Below are 19,421 nucleotides of genomic sequence, written 5' to 3' on the forward strand. Positions count from 1 at the left end.
GAAAAGCTGACCACGACTCCATTTTGTTGCTTCCAGCCTACAAACAGAAACTAAAACAGCAAGATCCCGCGCTCAGGTCTGTTCAACGCTGGTCCGACCAACTGATTCCACGCTTCAAGACTGCTCGATCACGTGGATTGGATATGTTCCGCATTGCATCCAACAACAACATTGACGAATACGCTGATTCGGTGAGCGAGTTCATTAGAAAGTGCTTTGACGATGTCGTACCCACAGCAACGATTAAAACATTCCCAACCAGAAACCGTGGATTGATGGCAGCATTCGCGTGAAACTGAAGACGCGAACCACTGCTTTTAACCAGGGCAAAGTGACCGGAAACATGACCGAATAACAAACAGTGGTAGCTATTCCCTCCGCAAGGCAATCAAACAAGCTAAGTCCCAGTAGAGACAAAGTAGAGTTCGCAATTCAACAGCTCAGACACAAGGGGTATGTGGCAGGTCTACAGTCAATCACGGATTACAAAAGAAAACCAGCCCGTCGCGGACCAGGATGTCTTGCTCCCAGACAGACAAAATAACTTTTTTGCTCGCTTTGAGGACAATACAGTGCCACTGACACGGCCCGCTACCAAAACTGTCGGGCTCTCCTTCACTGCAGCCGAGGGTGAGTAAAACATTTAAACGTGTTAAATCCTCGCAAGGCTGCAGGCCCAGACGGCATTCCCAGCCGCGTCCTCAGAACATGCGCTGAGACCAGCTTGGCTGTGTGTTTAAGGACATATTCAATTCAATCCTTATCCCAGTCTGCTTTCCCACATGCTTCAAGAGGGCCACCATTGTTCCTTTCCCAAGAAAGCTAAGGTAACTGAGCTAAACGACTACCGCCCCGTAGCCTCACTTCCGTCATCATGAAGTGCTTTGAGAGACTAGTCAAGGACCATATCACCTCCACCCTACCTACCACCTAGACCCACTCCAATTTGCTTACGGACCCAATAGGTCCAGCAGACGACGCAAATAGCAACCACACTGCCACACTGCCCTAACACCATCTGGACAAAGGAATAACCTATGTGAGAATGCTGTTCATACGACTACAGCTCAGCATTTAACACCAATAGTACCCTCCAAACTCGTTCATCAAGCTCGAGACCCTGGGTCTCGACCCTCCCTGTCAACTGGGTCGCTTGACTTCCTAGGGCCGCCCCCAGTGGTGAGGGTAGTAAACAACCATCTCCACCCCGCTGATCCTCAACACTGGGGCCCCACCAAGGGTGCGTTCTGAGCCCTCTCCTGTACTCCCTGTTCACCCACGACTGCGTGGCTATGCACGCCTCCAACTCAATCATCAAGTTTGCGGACGACACTACAGTGGTAGGCTTGATTTACCAACAACGACGAGACGGGCCTACAGAGGAGGTGAGGCCCTCGGAGTGTGGTGCAGGAAAATAAACCTCGCACTCAACGTCAAACAAAACAAAGGAGATGATTGTGGACTTCAGGAAACAGCAGAGGGAGCACCCCCCTATTGCACATCGACGGGACAGTAAGTGTGAGAAGGTGGAAAGTTTTAAGGTCCTCGGTGTACACATCACGGACAGACTGAATTGGTCCACCCACACAGCAGCTTGTAAAGAAGGCCGCAGCAGCGCCTCTTCAACCTCAGGAGGCTAAGAAATTAGGCTTGTCACCAAAGCACTCACAAACTTCTACAGATGCACAATCGAGAACATCCTGTCGGGCTGTATCACCGCCTGGTACGGGCAACTGCTCCGCCCACAACCGTAAGCTCTCCAGAGGGTAGTATTGTGAGGAATTCTAGATCAGGTGAACAGAATGACTTGAGTTCCTGTATGTTGTTATGATCGCACCACGTCTCGTTAATCATAAGGCATACACCCCCGCCCCTCTTCTTACCAGAAAGATGTTTGTTTCTGTCGGCGCGATGCGTGAAGAAACCAGCTGGCTGCACCGACTCCGTTAGCGTCTCTCGAGTAAGCCATGTTTCCGTGAAGCAAAGAACGTTGCAGTCTCTGATATCTCTCTGGAAAGCTACCCTTGCTCGGATTTCATCAACCTTATTGTCAAGAGACTGGACATTGGCGAGTAGTATGCTAGGGAATGGAGCACGATGTGCCCGTCTCCGAAGCCTGACCAGGAGAACGCTTCGTTTGCCCCTTTTACGGCGTTGTTGTTTAGTGTCGCCGGCTGGGATCAGATCCATTGTATTGGGTGGAAGGCAAAACACAGGATCCGCTTCGGGAGAGTCATATTCCTGGTTGTAACGATGGTGAGTTGACGTTGCTCCAATAACTGGTTGTCTAGTGCGTTGGGAACAGCGAATAAAAGGAGCAGATTTCTGGGCATGGTAGAATAGATTCAGGGCATAATGTACAGACAAGGGTATGGTAGGATGTGAGTACAGTGGAGGTAAACCTAGGCGTTGAGTGACAATGAGAGAGGTTTAGTCTCTGGAGGCACCAGTTAAGCCAGGTGAGGTCTCCGCATGTGTGTGGGGTGGGACAAAATCAAATCAAATCAAGTTTATTTTATATAGCCCTTCGAACATCAGCTAATATCTCGAAGTGCTGTACAGACACCCAGCCTAAAACCCCAAACAGCAAGCAATGCAGGTGTAGAAGCACACAAAAGAGCTATCTAAGGCATGTTGAGCGGGACTGAGGGCTCTACAGTGAAATAAAACAATAAGAACTAGCCAAGACAACAGTACACAAGGCATATTGACATTAGAGAGAGGCATAAAGCAATCACAGGTGTTGATCAGGAGAGCTAAGACAACAAGGAGTAAATGGCGATGAATAGGCAGAGCGGGTCAGTTAGGTACATACAGGGCCTGAGTTTAAGGTGGGGCCGACAAATAAACAAAATGAGGTACCGTGTTATTGAAACAGTCCAGGGGGCATCAGCTGTGTACCCGAGTGATCATAGGGGCCAAGTAACAGCAATAGGTGAGTCAGGGGGCCGTTCGGTAGTCACTACTACGCTAGCCGAGCGGGGTACACGGCGATCAGAGAGCTAGCGGGCCGGGGTTAGCAGATGGTTCTTCTGCGACATCGTAACAGAATAGCCTGTTGAGACCACATCGGGCGATTATGTCGGCAGAAAAGTCGTGATGGATCAGCGGGGCTCCGTGTCGACAATAAAGGGTCCAGGCCAATTGGAAATAGAGGTATTGTAGCCCTAGAATTAGCTGGTTTATGGGCCTAGCTCGAGGCTAGCTCAAGGCTAACTGGTGCTTGTTTCGGGACACAGCCGTTAGCTAACAGTAGCCACTCGTTTGCAGCTAGCTAGCTGTGATGATCCGGTGTAATGATCCAGAGCGGCAGGAATCCAATGATGTGGTAGAGAGAAGCAATCCGATATGCTCTGGGTTGGTATCTCGCTGTGCAGACTGGCAGGTATTGTCCAGGCTAAGGCTAGCTGGTATCCAAGCTAAAGGTGAAGACCGCTAGCCGTGGCTAACAAAGACTAGTAGCTAATTAGCTGGCTAGCCCCTGATGGAGGTTCCTGGTACAAGGAATAAAAATAGCAGCTCCGTACCACATTGAGTGAGGCGGGTTGCAGGAAAGTATATTTAGTTTGAAGATAGAAAGTGAGATGTCTGTATGTGTTTAGTAAGCACAGGACAGGGAGCAGTGACCCCACGGCACCAGACAAACGCAAGCACACCACCAGATGACCACAGTCAGAGCACACACACAAACGTTTTAAACCAACTGGCAGCATCGAAAGCAGCCCTCAGGTAGTCAGTGTGTGTGTGGACGTGTTTAACTATTCTTGTAGTAAACAAACAAAAATTTGACCAACTGGAGACATTTTGTTAGTCCCTATAAGGTCAAATGCTACTTCTAGGAGGTTTAGGGTTAAGATTAGAATACGTGTTAGGGTTACAATTAGGGTTAGGGTTAGGAGCTAGGGTTAGGGTTAGGGTTAGGGTTAGGTTTAGGTTTAGGGTTAGGTTTTTGGGTTAAGTTTAGGTTTAGGGTAAGGAGATAGGGTTAGTTTTAGGGTTAGGAGCTAGGGTTAGGTTTAGGGAAAATAGGCTGGTTGAACCGCCCAGTAGCATATGCTTGTCTCAAAGATAAAGCGATGCAAGTCTAAGTAGAGTCGGCTGTTACAGTGAAACTGCGAATGGCTCATTAAATAAAATAAATGATACATTTTAATTTGGAAGAGACAGCTTTTTAAACCAACATGGCTCAGTTTAAATTGTTTTTACATTGTAGACACAATTATGACAAAACAACCAACAAAAACAGGTCACAACTCCTGCAGCTCTGTCACACGCTGGTTCTGTACATAGTCAATGGTAGGCTTCAAGTCGACTCCTATGGTAGGTACACCTACAGCACATCCCTTGGCAGTAGTACTGTCGACTACTTTAACACTGACCTCAAATCTGGCTAGAAATTAATAAGGAAATTATCTCAGAGAAAAATGTCCTCCTGTGTGCTACCTATATCCCCCCAATAGAATCCCCATACTTTAACGATGAGAGCTTCTCCATCCTAGAGGGGGAAATCAACAATTTCCAGGCTCAGGGACATGTACTCGTTTGTGGCGACCTAAATGCCAGAACTGGACAAGAATCTGACACCCTGAGCACACAGGGGGACAAACACGTACCTGGAGGTGACATCATTACCTTCCCCATATGCCCCCCTTGACACAACTACGACTACGAACCAACAAAAACGGGTCAACTCCTGCAGCTCTGTCGGACGCTGGGCATGTACATAGTCAATAGTAGGCTTCGAGGGGACTCCTATGGCAGGTACACATGTAGCTCATCTCTTGTCAGTAGTACTGTAGACTACTTTATCACTGACCTCAACCCAGAGTCTCTTAGAGCGTTCACAGTCAGTCCACTGACACCTCTATCAGATCACAGCAGAATCACACTCTACTTTAACATAGCTTTGCTCAATCATGAGTCATCAAAGCCAAAGGAACTGAAAAATATTAAGAAATGCTATAGATGGAAGGAAAGTATTGTGTAAATCTACCAAAAAACTATTAGGCAACAACAAATTCAATCCTTTCTAGACAATTTCCTGAACAAAATCAGCAAAACAAAATGTTTTGCTGGAAATCAGCTCAATGTAATTGAAGAATCCAAAGAATCTAACCACTTCTGTGAAAATTGGAAAACTCTAAACAAACAACAATACGAAGAGTTATCTATCCAAAACAGAGATGTATGGATAAACCACTTCTCCAATCTTTTTGGCTCTATAACAAAGAACAAATAGCCAAAACATGTACATGATCAAATACAAATCTTAGAATCAACTATTAAAGAAAACCAGAACCCACTGGATTCTCCAATCACATTGAATGAACTACAGGACAAAATACAAACCATCCAACCCAAAAATGCCTGTGGGGTTGATGGTATCCTAAATGAAATTATAAAATATACAGACCACAAATTCCAATTGGCTATACTTAAACTTTTTTACATCATCCTCAGCTCTGGCATTATCATTAACAGCAGACTTGTACATTTCCTCTGCGAAAACAATGTACTGAGCAAATGGCAAATTGGCTTTTTACCAAATTATCATACAACAGACCACGTATTCACCCTGCACACCCTAATTGACAAACAAACAAACCAAAACAAAGGTAAAGTCTTCTCATGCTTTGTTGATGTCACAAAAGCTTTCGACTCAATTTGGCACGAGGGCCTGCTATACAAATTGATGGAAAATGGTGTTGGGGGAAAACATACGACGTTATAAAATCCAAACATATTGGGTGAAATAACAGTGTGCAATCACAGCAGCAAGATTTGTGACCTGTTGCCACAAGAAAAGAGCAACCAGTGAAGAACAAACAACATTTTAAGTAGCACCTATTTTTATTTATTTTCCCGTTAGTACTTTAACTATTTGCACATCATTACAACACTGTATATATACATATGACATTTGAAATGTCTTTATTCTTTTGGAACTTGTGTAATGTTTACTGTACATTTTTATTGTTTATTTCACTTTTGTTTATTATCTATTTCACTTGCTTTGGCAATGTAAACATATGTTCCCCAAGCCAATAAAGCCCCCTAAATGGAAATTGAATTGAGAGAGAGAGAGAGAGAGAGAGAGAGAGAGAGAGAGAGAGAGAGAGAGAGAGAGAGAGAGAGAGAGAGAGAGACTAAAGTTCCTCTGTCTCAGTGTCATTAAAACACCTAAAACACTTCATGTGTTAAACTGTTGGTCATTTGCATAGTTCTAACAAATATTACTGGCTTGGTTTTATGTAACGCACTACAAGTGCATCGCATAGCCAAATACATACAAATAAGTTGAGACACACACACACTCTCCCTCCCTCTCACACACACACACACCAACACAAACACACACACACTCTTGGAGAGCTTGGGGTAGTATGTAGCTGGTTTGGTCTTTCAGCGAGACAGAGGCAGGGCCTTCAAAGTGATGACTGAAGGGGGTAGAGATAGAGATGGAGTATGTCTGCCCTCTGTCCCCCTGCTAAAGTCTGCTCTGTGTGGGTGGGAACTGAAGGGAACTGCTCTGAAGTCTTTCTGCACACATTATCACAGCTGGATGTCTACCCATCAGAGACGGTTGTGCTGGCCATCAGAGTACAGCCCATGCATGCACACACACACCGACAAGTGAAATTGTGCGTGCACACACACACATTCTGTACATATACACAGACGCACACACAAACACACATTCACACACACAGAAGCACGAGCGCACACACACACTCACTTAAACGTACCCACACAAACACACACAAAGACTAACAAACACAAGCAAGCACAGAGCTAAGCAGAAAATACCAGCCTGTGCCTAAGCTAGAATAACAAAGAGAGAGGGAGAGAGGGAGAGAGAGGGAGAGAGTGTACATAATGGTTTTTTGTTTTGTTTAGGTTTCATGGTCGTGCGTCACATTCATTTTCTTTGGTAGAGCAGCTTTTTTCTTCTCTTCCCTCCTACACTCGGCACACGTGGCTCCTAGCATTGGGAAGGCAACAGAAACAACCGACACTCACACATACATCCACCCACCCACATCCACCCACCCACACACAGCCAGAGACACGCAGCCAAAGACACACAGCCATTTGTCTCTCTCTCTCTGTCTCTCTCTCCATGTCTGTCTCTCTCTCCATGTCTGTCTCTCTCTCTATGTCTGTCTCTCTCTCTATGTCTGTCTCTCTCTCTATGTCTGTCTCTCTCTCTATGTCTGTCTCTCTCTCTATGTCTGTCCCTCTCTATGTCTGTCCCTCTCTTTGTCTGTCCCTCTCTTGTCTGTCCCTCTCTTCTGATACTGTCTTTGTGCCTCTCTTTGTAGTCCGCTCTCTATCTGGTCCCTCTTTGGTCTCCTCTCTTGTTCATGTCTGTCCCTTCTCTCTCTGTCCCTCTCTCTCTTCCCCTCTCCCTCTCTATGTCAATTGTCCCTCGCTCCTTCTCTTCTCTTGTACCTCTCTCTCTCTGTCCCTCTTCTCCTCTCTGTCCCTCTCTCTCTCTGTCCCTCTCTCTCTTGTCCTCTCTCTGCTCTCCGTCCTCTCTCCCCTGTCCTCTCGCTCTCCCCTCTCTCTCTCTCTCTCTCGGTCGCCTCTCTCTTCTCTGTCTCCTCTCTCTCTCTCTCTCTCTGTCCGCCTTCTCTCTCTTGTCCCCTCTCTCTCGTCCTCCTCTCTGTTCTTCTATGTCTCTCCTGTCCCTCTCTCTCTCTCTATTTCTATGTTTGTGTATCTTTTCCTATTTCTCCTCTCTGATCATCTCAATTAAAGACCTTGGAAACCATTGAGCAGCAGCGTACAGCTTGGTCTACCTGGTAAGGCAGTGTGGGACTCGAGGTGGTCAGTCAAGGTTGGTGCAGACAGCAGCCTCTTATCTTCAGAAGTACGGAACGGGACAGAGATGACCAAGGAAAGACGATACCACGGGACAACCTATTCACACCTGGAAAGGAGAAAGGGTGAATAAGTTTACTTAAGACTGGGACTAATATACTACGGTACACAGACACACACACTCAAGCACTGTGAAGTGTGTACATTTACAAACAGAGAGAAAGAGAGGAGGAGAGAGGGGGAATGAAAGGGAAAGAGAGAGAGAAAAAAAGAGAGAGAAAGAGAACGAACAAGGTTCTAATCCAAAAGATTCCCCTTTATTGAGTGCAGTCCAGAAACCTTGTGTTCGTTTATTTCATATCTTGGCAAAAGATTTATTTCCCTCCCAGAATTTAGAAAGAAACAAACAGTAGATTTGATCATGAATTACAGTGACTGTTTCTTCAGCCAGCCCAGTTGATCATGAGCATGAATTACTGTCACACCCTGATCTGTTTCACCTGTCTTTGTGCTTGTCTCCATCCCCCCTCCAGGTGTCGCCCATCTTCCCCATTATCCCATGTGTATTTATACCTGGGTTCTCTGTTTGTCTGCTGCCAGTTCATTTTGTTTGTGAAACCTACCAGCGTTTGTTCCCCTGCTCCTGTCTGTTTCTTGCTCCTGTTTTCTAGTCCTTCCCAGTTTAGACCGTTCTGCCTGCCCTGAGACTGCCTGCCGTTCTGGACCCTTTGCACCCTCTCTGGATTATTGACCCCTGCCTTTGACCTGTCGTTTGCCTGCCCCTGTTTTTGAAATCAACTTTCGTTTCTTAGACACTGACTGCATCTGGGTCATACCTAAAACGTGATAATTACAGTGACTGTTTCTTCAGCCACCCCAGTTCCCTGGTGGCATGTTGTGTTGTGTGTGTTGTCGTCTAGTACTGTCGTGTCTGTAGTGTCAAAACCAACCAGCTAATGCAGGGAGAGATAGACAGTATGTAACTGATGCGCGCACACACACACACACACACACACTAGGGAGAACACAAGACAGCATGAAGAACTGGAGACCGTGCATGCAGCAACACAGTACCAGTAAAGGAAACAGACACCATGTACAGTACACTTGGTGAGTGTCTGAAGTTATATCATGGAAGGAAACTATAAAGAAATATGCTGTTTGTGCCTACATATACATACACCTGATATAGACTGAGACTGGATAGTGTGATCGTGTAAGTGTGATGCGTTGGCCGAGACCCGAACACTTACGTTATCTCCCTGAGTTAAAGGCATAAGCTCAGCGGGCTAACACAGTCTTGTGGCAGGCAGTAGTCGAACCTAGTTGGTAACACCCTGTTATGTGGTTACTCTGTTTCATAACAGTGCTTTGGTTTAAGGTCCATAGTTACCCTTCTTACCCAGAACCCTCTCTGTCTAGCACCATGCTCTAACTCACTGAGTTCATCAATACCAATCCCATCCCCTCTGAGAGACAGCCATCCTATCCTACGCCAGGATCCTAGACAGCACGGGAGACTGGCCCATCCTCAGTCCCATCCTCTCCCACTTCACATGGACACACACACACAAACAAGAGAGAGGATGGACCTGGGTCCGATCCCGTCACAAGGACCATCAAAATGGTTCTGGATGAGAGAGAGCCGAGCCATAAAGTCCCGGAGCTTACAGCAGGACAAAGTGGGAATAAAGTAAACACAGAACACCAGCAACGCTCATAAGCACTAAGTCATACAGTCATGAACAGACTCTCAGACAGACAATATGTTCACTGAGCAAACATACAGAATAAGTACACAGCTAAACACAGTACATTACACAATAACTCAGTCCAGGCGCTGTGAGTTTTTGGTAATGTAATAGACTCAACTCAGCCAGGTCCCTATTCCTGCTGTCTTGCCAACTCCTTTTGTCTGCTAAAGACCCCAGCAATAGCCTGCGCTCCCAGAGCTCTCTCTATTTCTCTCTCTCTCTCTGGTTCTGCCACGGCTCTGTTCAGGATGTCATTATGTGAGTTTCAGAGTGTGCAGCATCTAAATGAGCCTCTCTACTCTGACCACTCGGGGTGTGGCTCGGTTGTTTTGTGTGTGTTTTTGGTTTTACTATCCTTGTGGGGACCAGAAGTACTCACAAGGATAGCCAAACAACTAAAATGTGGATAAGTGGGGACATTTCACCGGACCTCACAAGGGAAATTGCTATTTTAGGCGTATGGGTTAAGTTTAGAGATAGGGTTAGAAGTAGGGTTAAGTTTAGAGATAGGGTTAGAAGTAGGGTTAAGTTTAGAGATTAGGGTTAGAAGTAGGGTTAAGTTTAGAGATAGGGTTAGAAGTTAGGGTTAGGTTTAGGTTTAGAGATAGGGTTAGAAGTTAGGGTTAGAAGTAGGGTTAGGTTTGGGAAAATAGGATTTTGAATGGGAATGTATTGTTAGGAAAGTAAAACAAACGTGTGTGTGTGTTGACTCATCCCTTTAGCAGTGTATCTTCAGTAGGAATAAGGCAGATGGTTGTTAGCATACACCCAGCATCACCCTGTGAACTGCTGTCTCACCCTCCTCTCTACTGCAGTGATCTTACATACGCTACTCTGAGGGACACACTCACACTCTGTTTGCCAGGTCTTTACGTGCCAGGCGACATGTGTTTCCCTCACACACTCGTCCTCGCTTTCATCCTGAGAGATCATACACACGGCTTAAACCAGGGTTTCCCAATGTCAGTCCTGCCCCCCCCCCCCATTTTGGTTTTTGGGTTTTGCACTTTTTGGTTTTTCCCTAGCACTACACAGCAGATTCAAATAATCAAAGCTCGATGATGAGTTGGTTATTTGAATCAGCTGTGTAGTACTAGGGCAAAAAACTAAATGTACACCCAGGTGGGGCCCCAGGACCGAGTTTGGGAAACGCTGGTTTAAACGACATACGTTCCTATTTAAATGTAATGAAAATGTGTCATTCAGGCTTTCATGTGAACAGCTGCCAACACGTCCTACAGTATAGTAGGAGATGCTATAGTTAATACAATGGGGACAACTAGCGTAACATCTCATGCTTGGCTGTTTTTCTGTGATATAAAAGGTAACGGTAATGTAGCTACTGTTGTGTTAGTGCTCTACTGCAGTTTATGAATATAAACAAGGTTAAAAGATCATAAGGGAGTGCTTTTACAGGGCTTGCCCTTGTTGTACTGGCCACATCTCCACTGAGTCTTTTAACGTTAGCTACATGCTATTGCCAGTAGTGCCGCATCCCAGGGGGAGTAGTGTTGGTGGTGGTACTGGCCTCTCTCCCCCCTATCTGAGATCTCTACTGCAGCACTCATCCTCCACATACAAAACCCGTTCTGCCAGTCACATTCTGTTAAAGGTCCCTAAAGCACACACATCCCTGGGTCACTCGTCTTCTCAGTTCGCTGCAACTAGCTACTGGAACGAGCTGCAACAAACACTCAAACTGGACAGTTTTATCTCAGTCTCTTCATTCAAAGACTCAATCATGGACACTTACAGACAGTTGTGGCTACTTTGCGTGATGTATTGTTGTCTCTACCTTATGGCCCTTTGTGCTGTTGTCTGTGCCTTATAATATTTGTACCATGTTTAGTGCTGTGTTTTTTTATCCCAGCCCCGTCCCCGCAGGAGGCCTTTTGCCTTCTGGTAGGCTCATTGTAAATAATATTTTGTTCTTAATGGACTTGCCTAGTTAAATAAAGGTTAAATAGAAAATAAAAACATTTGAAATGGTGGTGATGGTGGTTTGTAGTGGAAGTAGTGCGGTTGCTACAGTTTCTGAGAAAAGGAGCAACTTTTGCTCACTATTACAGTTTCTAACCAGACTCCATGAGGTGGGGACAGTGGAAGTACACATCCTCCTCCTTCCCTAACTTGAAGTTTCTATCTATCGCTGCCTTAACCTCATCCATAATTCACATAATGAACACCCATACATCCACTAACAAAAATACACACACACTGCTTATCCCCCCAGGATCGCTTCTCCCAGCAGCCACCTGTCAGACCATGTAAAAAGAAGCCCACAGGGGGGCCGAGGTTAAAGTGAACTTGCATTATTTATTTTTTTCAGGAAATCTCAGGGCTCATGAATTTACAATGTGGCGGAGGAGGATAGGGATCTCTCTCTCTCTCTCTCTCCCTCTCTGAAGAAAAGACAAATTGATCTTTCTTTGCCTTTGAACTGCAGAAAGAAACTTATTTGCACTGTCAGACTCCTTAGGATGAATCTGAAGCACATTGCCTTAGATGACTCCAAAACCTGATTAAAAGTTTGGCTGGTGTTTTTTGTTTACATAAGATATTTCATTTTAAATGAGTAGGATATACTCTGTTTAGGTATTCCTATATGCTTAATTTAGAATTATTAATGTAACTTTAGTATTTCTACAAACATTGGGCTACATTAATAACACTAAATTAAGCATATAGGAATACCTATTTCTTAACTGCTCAACACAGAATAGCTGCATGTGCGCACTCCCTCAAATACTTGAGAAAATATTAGTTATATTTATTCAGCTTCGTTCAATTGTATTCTTCATTCTATACATAATTAAAATAATGCCACGGAATTCTAAGCAAATCTTGTTTGCTAAATGAACTAGTGTAGCCCACAGCCATATGGCATAGCCAGATCAGGACAACTCAGAGTATGCTATTCTGTTCTTCTGAAATAGACTACATTTTCTTCAAATCATGCTTCTTTAGACCTAAAATAAATAACGAATTTATTGTGAAGGTGTAGGGTATATTACATGGATTTATTAGACTTTTTAAAATGTAGATGTTCCAAAGGTCTGCATCAGAAGCTTGTAGGCTATGTGTGAAAGCCAGGAGATGTGTGGAAGACACATCGGGGGTGCAACTGTGCGCAAAGACATTGGAAGAACTGTCCACATTTACTTTTCGTCAGCCAACAAGATGAGTAGGCCTAACGAACTGCAAAAGCACCAGCCTATACAAAAGTCGACCTATTCTATTTTGTGTGAGAAATAAATATTCCAAACATAGTCTGGAATAGTTGTGGGATGCGATAGATCGTAAATTAATACAACCTCTAGCATCAAAAAACATTTGTTACACAATGTGGCTGACGCAACAGATTAGTTACAAATTTTTATAAACTATTAGGCTATTTCTTCACATTATAAGCGCAGCAGTGGGCACACGGCAGTAGATTATAAGCGTGGACGTTCCATTTGCGGAAAACACCATTATCAAAATGTACCACAAATACAATTATGCATGTAAAGCTTTTATTATAAAGGTGCCTTTTTATAGTGAAAATGATCCTCCTCAAAGTTGAAACTCACGCGCTGCTTATGTGTGCCAGTTAGGCTCTACACCTTCTGTAAAGCAGATTAATGTGCTTCATTTTAAGAAATTATTTGGCCACTTTAGTTGTGATACAAACCTTATCAAAACATATAGGTCCTATGGGCTAGGCTACATGAGGTGTGCGACAATGACTAGAAAAAGTTGCTGGGCATCATTCACAAGTGATAATATATAATACACAAGTGATAGGCTAATATTGTCACCCATCAGACTATTCTTGATTTAATCTAAATAATATATACAGTGGGGAGAACAAGTATTTGATACACTGCCGATTTTGCAGGTTTTCCTACTTACAAAGCATGTAGAGGTCTGTCATTTTTATCATAGGTACACTTCAACTGTGAGAGACGGAATCTAAAACAAAAATCCAGAAAATCACATTGTATGATTTTTAAGTAATTAATTTGCATTTTATTGCATGACATAAGTATTTGATCACCTACCAACCAGTAAGAATTCCGGCTCTCACAGACCTGTTAGTTTTTCTTTAAGAAGCCCTCCTGTTCTCCACTCATTACCTGTATTAACTGCACCTGTTTGAACTCGTTACCTGTATAAAAGACACCTGTCCACACACTCAATCAAACAGACTCCAACCTCTCCACAATGGCCAAGACCAGAGAGCTGTGTAAGGACATCAGGGATAAATTGTAGACCTGTACAAGGCTGGGATGGGCTACAGGACAATAGCCAAGCAGCTTGGTGAGAAGGCAACAACTGTTGGCACAATTATTAGAAAATGGAAGAAGTTCAAGATGACGGTCAATCACCCTCGGTCTGGGGCTCCATGCAAGATCTCACCTCGTGGGGCATCAATGATCATGAGGAATGTGAGGGATCAGCCCAGAACTACACGGCAGGACCTGGTCAATGACCTGAAGAGAGCTGGGACCACAGTCTCAAAGAAAACCATTAGTAACACACTACGCCGTCATGGATTAAAATCCTGCAGCGCACGCAAGGTCCCCCTGCTCAAGCCAGCGCATGTCCAGGCCCGTCTGAAGTTTGCCAATGACCATCTGGATGATCCAGAGGAGGAATGGGAGAAGGTCATGTGGTCTGATGAGACAAAAATAGAGCTTTTTGCTCTAAACTCCACTCGCCGTGTTTGGAGGAATAGAAGGATGAGTACAACCCCAAGAACACCATCCCAACCGTGAAGCATGGAGGTGGAAACATCATTCTTTGGGGATGCTTTTCTGCAAAGGGGACAGGACGACTGCACCGTATTGAGGGGAGGATGGATGGGGCCATGTATCGCGAGATCTTGACCAACAACCTCCTTCCCTCAGTAAGAGCATTGAAGATGGGTCGTGGCTGGGTCTTCCAGCATGACAACGACCCGAAACACACAGCCAGGGCAACTAAGGAGTGGCTCCGTAAGAAGCATCTCAAGGTCCTGGAGTGGCCTAGCCAGTCTCCAGACCTGAACCCAATAGAAAATCTTTGGAGGGAGCCGAAAGTCCGTATTGCCCAGCGACAGCCCCGAAACCTGAAGGATCTGGAGAAGGTCTGTATGGAGGAGTGGGCCAAAATCCCTGCTGCAGTGTGTGCAAACCTGGTCAAGAACTACAGGAAACGTATGATCTCTGTAATTGCAAACTAAGGTTTCTGTACCAAATATTCAGTTCTGCTTTTCTGATGTATCAAATACTTATGTCATGCAATAAAATGCAAATTAATTACTTAAAAATCATACAATGTGATTTTCTGGATTTTTGTTTTAGATTCCGTCTCTCACAGTTGAAGTGTACCTATGATAAAAATTACAGACCTCTACATGCTTTGTAAGTAGGAAAACCTGCAAAATTGTCAGTGTATCAAATACTTGTTCTCCCCACTGTATGTGGGAAATTTGTTTGGATTTAGAATGGACCATATTCATGCACCTGTATCGATACAGGGGCAGCAGGAAAAAATCTATGCACTTAAATAGCAAAAAGAGAATGCAGGACGCTTTTCCAGTGGTTCATTTTCATGCAATCCATGTAGGCTATGCTCCTGTTGTAAATATAAGCAATGTGCTTAATATTAGGAAAGTTGAGAAATAAATATAGCAGGCCTAGCCTATAGAAAGCTGATAGGTTCTCCTCTTTTTAATAGAGGCCATAACTCTGTTTTCTCACGCAATTGCATAGCCTATAGAAATGTTGCATAACATTAGCTCATGGACTCTCATGAAGTGTTTGATGCGATTTTTGATTACATTTGCATTGATGTCAGAGTGATTAGAGGGACAATAGAGTGCTGAGTACCAGGCAGTTAGCAAGTTTGGTATGCTACTAATGACCATGAGCAGCATCAGAGCTTGGAGAAGCCTAATTACCATGGCTAAATGGTCAAGTGGAATCTTACTGCCTTTCAAGACTCGTGACCGCCGGTGTGGCGGCAATACGGTCACCGCAACAGCCCTAGTCACATGTGTCGAATACAACGGGTGTAGGCTTTACCATGGAATGCTTCCCAACGATGCAGAGTTTTAAAAAAGATATAGTAAAAAGAACAATAGTAACACAAGAGGAATAAAATACACAAGAATGGAGCTATGTACAGGGAGTACCAAATCAACGTGCAGGGGTATGACGTAGGGTAAAGTGACTAGGCATCAGGATAGAGAATAATAAAGAATAAAATAAAGAACAGAGTAGTAGCAGCATATGATGAGTGTAAAAGTGTGTGTGTATGTGTGTTAGTGTGGTGTTGCTATGCGTGTGTGTTGTGTGTGTACATGTGAACGTGTGTTGGTTTTGTGTGAGTGTCAGCGTACCGTGTGTGAGTTTGTATATAGTGTGTAAACAGTGCCATCAGAAAGTATTCATACCCCTTGACTTATTCCACATTTTATTGTGTTACAACCTTAATTCAAAATTGATTAAATAGATTATCTTGTCATCCATCTACACAAAATACCCCATAATGACAAAGAGAAAACATGTTTTTGGTTGTATTATAAATGTCATACAGAAAAATCTAATTTACATACGTTTTCACTTCCCTGAGTCAATATATGTTAGAATCACCTTTGGCACCGATTACAGCTGTAAGTCTTTCTGGGTAATTCTCTAAGAGCTTTGCACATCTGGATTGTTCAATATATTCCCATTTTTATTTTCAAAATTCGTCAAGCTCTGTCAAATTGTTGGTTGATCATTGCTAGACAAAGATGTTCTTGTCTTGCCATAGATTTCCAATCATATTTAAGTCAAAACTGTAAATAGGCCACTCAGGAACATTCACTGTAGATTTGGCCTTATGTTTTATGTTATTGTCCAGCTGAAAGGTTAATTCATCTCCCAGTGTCTGGTGGAAAACAAATTGAACCAGGTTTTCCTCTAGGATTTTGCCTGTGTAGCTCCATTCCATTTTTTTTTTTTACTGAAAAACTCCCCAGTCCTTAACGATTACAAGCATACCCATAACATGATGCAACCACCACTATGCTTGAAAATATGGAGAGTTATACTCAGTAATGTGTTGTATTGGATTTGCCCCAAACATAACCCTTTTTTATTGAGTACAAAACGTTAACTGCTTTACCACATTTTTTGCAGCATTATTTTAGTGCCTTGTTGCAAACAGGATTCATGTTTTGGAATAGTGGTATTCTGTGCATGCCTCCTTTTCACTCTGTCAATTAGATTAGTATTGTGGAGTAACTAGAATGTTGTTGATCCACAGCCATTAAACTCTGTAACTGTTTTAAAGTCATCATGGCCTCATGGTGAAATCCCTGAGCGGCTTCCTTCCTCTCCAGCAACTGAGTTAGGAAGGACACCTGTATTTTTGTAGTGACTGTGTGTACTGATACACCATCCAAAGTGTAATTAATAACTTCACCATGCTCAAAGGGATAGTCAATGTCTGCTTTTTGAATGTTTACCCATCTACCACACTCCAAAAAGCAAGTCCTGCAGGCTCTAGTTTTGTCTTATCTTGATTATTGTACAGTCGTGTGGTCGAGTGCAGCAAGTAAAGACCTAGTTAAGCTGCAGCTGGCCAAAAACAGAGTGGCATGTCTTGCTCTTCATTGTAATCAGAGGGCTCATATAAACACTATGCATGCCAGTCTCTCTCGGTTAAGAGTTGAGGAGAGACTGACTGCATCACTTATTTTTATAAGAAACATTAATGTGTTGAAAATCCCAAATTGTTTGCATAGTCAACTTACACACAGCTCTGACACACACACTTACCTCACCAGACATGCCACCAGGGGTCTTTTCACAGTCCCCAAATCCAGAACAAATTCAAGCCTGTAATCGAACCCACAAATACTGATGCTCCAGATACTCAACTAGTCTAAAGAAGGACAGTTTTATTGCTTCTTTAATCAGAACAATAGTTATCAGCTGTGCTAACATAATTGCAAAAGGGTTTTCTAATGATCAATTAGCCTTTTAAAATGATAAACTTGGATTAGCTTAACACGTGCCATTGGAACACAGGAGTGATGGGTGCTGATAATGGTCCTCTGTACGCATATGAAGATATTCCATAAAAACACTGCCGTTTCCAGCTACAATAGTCATTTACAACATTAACAATGTCTACACTGTATTTCTGATCAATTTGATGTTATTTTAATGGACAATTTTTTTTTGCTTTTCTTTCAAAAACAAGGACATTTCTAAGTGACCCCAAACTTTTGAACGGTAGTGTATATAAAGTAAATATGTAGTTCGGTCCTTGAGTTGTTGTTTATTAAGGTTCTGTATTATGTAATGTTTCATGTTTTGTGTTGACCCCAGGAAGAATAGCTGCTGCTCCTAATAAAATACAGAATACCAATAGGTGCCCTTAGCGAGGCATTGGAAAACCTACCTGGTCTTTGTGGTTGAATCTGCGTTAGAAATTCACTGCTCGACTGAGGGTCCAAACAGATAATAGTGTGTGTGGGGTACAGAGGTAGTCATTCAAAAATCTAGTTAAACACTACTATTGCACACAAAGTGAGTTCATGGAACTTATTATGTGACTTTTTATTGTCCCCAGCACAAGGTGCATCTGTGTAATGATCATGCTGTTTAATCAGCTTCTTGATATGCCATACCTGTCAGGATTAACTTGGCAAAGGATAAATGCTCACTAACAGGGATGTAAACTAATTTGTGCACAGCATTTGAGATAAATAAGCTTTTTTGTGCACATGGAACATTTCTGGGGTCTTTTATTTCAGCTCATGAACCACTACATGTTGCGTTTATATTTTTGTTCAGTGTAGCTCGTTTGGTAGTTCTGCATCACTAGGCATCTCACGGCTGGGTTTCCCTTTGTAATGTGTTAACAACTCCAGATAAAGGCACAACCATTACAGTAGAATTACTATACATTTATATTTCTATGGGCACAAAACTTAAGTGCAGTGCAATTTACTACCAATTCAAATGTATTCAGGTTTTTTTTATGGAAGAAAAAAAACATGGCAGATCTATAATAGTTAAGCTAGGTGAATAAATTATTATGTTTGATTAGCTCAAATCATTAATCACCCTCAGCAGGCAGCCTCCCCTGGAGTAGCCTAGCTCTGTGGCTCACCCAGAGCCAGCATGGGATCATATACTAGGATCACGCTGTGGAACGATGTACTGTATTTGATGGCCCAGTGTGACTTCCTCTCCCTTTAGAAGTCATCTTCACCACCAGAGGCTTGATATTATTATCAACCCACAAGGCCCGTGGGATAATATCATTATCAACCCACAAGGTCCATGGGATAATAGCATTATCAACCCACAAGGCCCGTGGGATAATATCATCATCAACCCACAAGGCCCATGGGATAATATCATTATCAACCCACAAGGCCCATGGGATAATAGCATTATCAACCCACAAGGCCCATGGGATACATAGCATTATCAACCCACAAGGTCCATGGATAATATCATATCAACCCACAAGGCCATGGGATAATAGCATTATCAACCCACAAGGCCCATGGGATAATATCATTATCACCCACAAGGCCCATGGATAATATCATCATAACCCACAAGCCCATGGGATAATAGCATTATCAACCCACAAGGCCCATGGGATAAATAGCATTATCAACCCACAAGGCCCATGGGATAATATCATTATCAACCCACAAGGCCCATGGGATGATATCATTTTCAAACCACAAGGTCCTGGGATAATATCATTACAACCACAAGGCCCACTGGGATAATAGCATTATCAACCCACAAGGCCCATGGGATAATAGCATTATCAACCCACAAGGCCCATAGAATTATATCA

General features: G+C 43.4%; 1 protein-coding gene across 1 annotated transcript in view; it reads right to left on the reverse strand.

Annotated features, from left to right (window-relative positions):
* Window positions 1–19,421, reverse strand: part of map2 (microtubule-associated protein 2) — a 188,943-nt gene that overhangs the window by 103,052 nt on the left and 66,470 nt on the right. Inside the window, exon 3 of the mRNA XM_070448178.1 lies at window positions 7,803–7,933. The gene's annotated coding sequence lies outside the window, so the exon portion shown is untranslated. The remainder of the gene's footprint in view (window positions 1–7,802; window positions 7,934–19,421) is intronic.

This window comes from Salvelinus sp. IW2-2015, linkage group LG2, assembly GCF_002910315.2.
Source record: "Salvelinus sp. IW2-2015 linkage group LG2, ASM291031v2, whole genome shotgun sequence".
In the NCBI taxonomy this organism is placed as follows: Eukaryota; Metazoa; Chordata; class Actinopteri; order Salmoniformes; family Salmonidae; genus Salvelinus; species Salvelinus sp. IW2-2015.